Consider the following 1,768-nt stretch of genomic DNA (forward strand, 5'->3'; position numbering starts at 1 on the left):
TGTGTGTGTGTGTGTGTGTGTGTGTGTGTGTGTGTGTGTGTGTGTGTGTTCACTCCCACTGATTTTCTGGCTGAATTCTAACCTAGTGTCATTTGAGTGACGCCTTCTTTTTCTCTTCAAGCATGTGTGGTCTTGAGGGCACCTTCGATTTGATTCCCTAGATACCAACTTCCCTCCTCACGCTGTTCACATTTCAGGAGGCTTCTCCCCACAGCCCAATCTACATCTCTGCAGAATCCTTCACAAGTTAATACTCTGATATCCAGCCGTGCCATCCTAATACCTTCTACTTACTCATTTACATTTGTTTCCAAGTTGCTTTTTTCTCATCATTGCTCTAGCGTCCAATCCTTCCCCTTGGATTTCTAAGTTTTCCCTGGATTGACTCTGGAGCATCACAAAGGTGACACTTAGTTTTGTCATTCGTTCGCTCGCTCTCTCTATGTGTGTGTGTGTGATATGCATATTTCTGTATATGTATAGAGCAACATATATCCTGTTTTGTTTCACCCTGCTTGCTTCTACACTGAAACTCAACATATATAGTGAAGGGTTTTGCATCCAGAGGACTCAAATGCTTGCTAAAGTCTTCAAACTAGCAAAGGAAGTCTGATTTCCACTCTGTGATCACACATAGAGGAAAAGGCTTTCAAATCTATGAACTGGTAGATTTATTTAAGGTACCAATAAAAGTACCTATATAATAATCCCCATGAAGATCTTAATAGAATAATTACATTTCACATGGGGTGGAGGAAGAAACATTTTAATCTGGGGAGGGGATGCTGCAATACAAGTTTAGGAAATAAGAGCATCACTGCAGTGGTTTGGTCTTAGCTAGAACAATGTGGAAGACAGGTAAGAGGAAAATAAATGCACAAAGCTTTTCTCTTTCCTTTTTTTTTTTTATCTCAGAAGCTTTTCTTTATCTCAATATTATTTTGGGAATTCAGGGAATTTATTTTAGACTTTAAATAAATCTGGCATTTGGGAGGATCTGCTAAGTAAAGGTAAATTTTTTTTGTATGAGTACAAGTCTATCAAGTGTCTTAACAAGGGAATTTTGTGCTATAATGGATGTTGGGAAATAAGATATCCTGTTTCTACTGTTAAAGCTTGTCCAGTCTCTTCCCTCCATATGTTTGCTAAAAAGACCAGTTTTTCACTGGAATTTTAAAAGATAGTCACTATTTGGATCAATTAAGACTAACTTTTCCTCCTATGTTACAGTCGTTCTTTAATGTTAAATTTCCAAGTTCCTTAGTAAGTGACATGCTTGACTTTTAAATAATCATATGTTTTATCACAAAATCACCAATTTCCCCGACTGTTCAATGTATTCATACAGAGTAGATCACGGAATTTTCATATACTTAATTTTACTTTCTTATATATCTGTTTTAATTTTCTCATTCCTAACTTTTAAACATGTTTCCTTAATTTGTTTATTGATTCTTTCAAATAACCAGCTTTTGTTTCTGTTCATCAATTCTTCTGATTTTGCTTGTTTTCTATTCTTCTTTTTTTGCTTTAATTTTGATTAATTCTCTCTTTATGCTTTCTTTGGTTTTGGTTTGTGTTTTGGGGTTTTTTGTTGTTGTTCTTTTCCTTTTCATAAATTGGATATTCTTTTCTTTTCTTTTTCTTTTTTTTTGAGTTGGAGTCTCACTCTGTCACCCAGACTGGAGTACAGTGGCCACTACCAGCCACCGCAGCCTCCACCTGCTGGGCTCCGGTGATCCTTCTGCCTCAGCCTTCCAAGTAACTG

This window comes from Carlito syrichta, unplaced genomic scaffold (genome assembly GCF_000164805.1).
Source record: "Carlito syrichta isolate Samal-C Ts95f unplaced genomic scaffold, Tarsius_syrichta-2.0.1 Scaffold278355, whole genome shotgun sequence".
NCBI classification, from domain to species: Eukaryota; Metazoa; Chordata; class Mammalia; order Primates; family Tarsiidae; genus Carlito; species Carlito syrichta.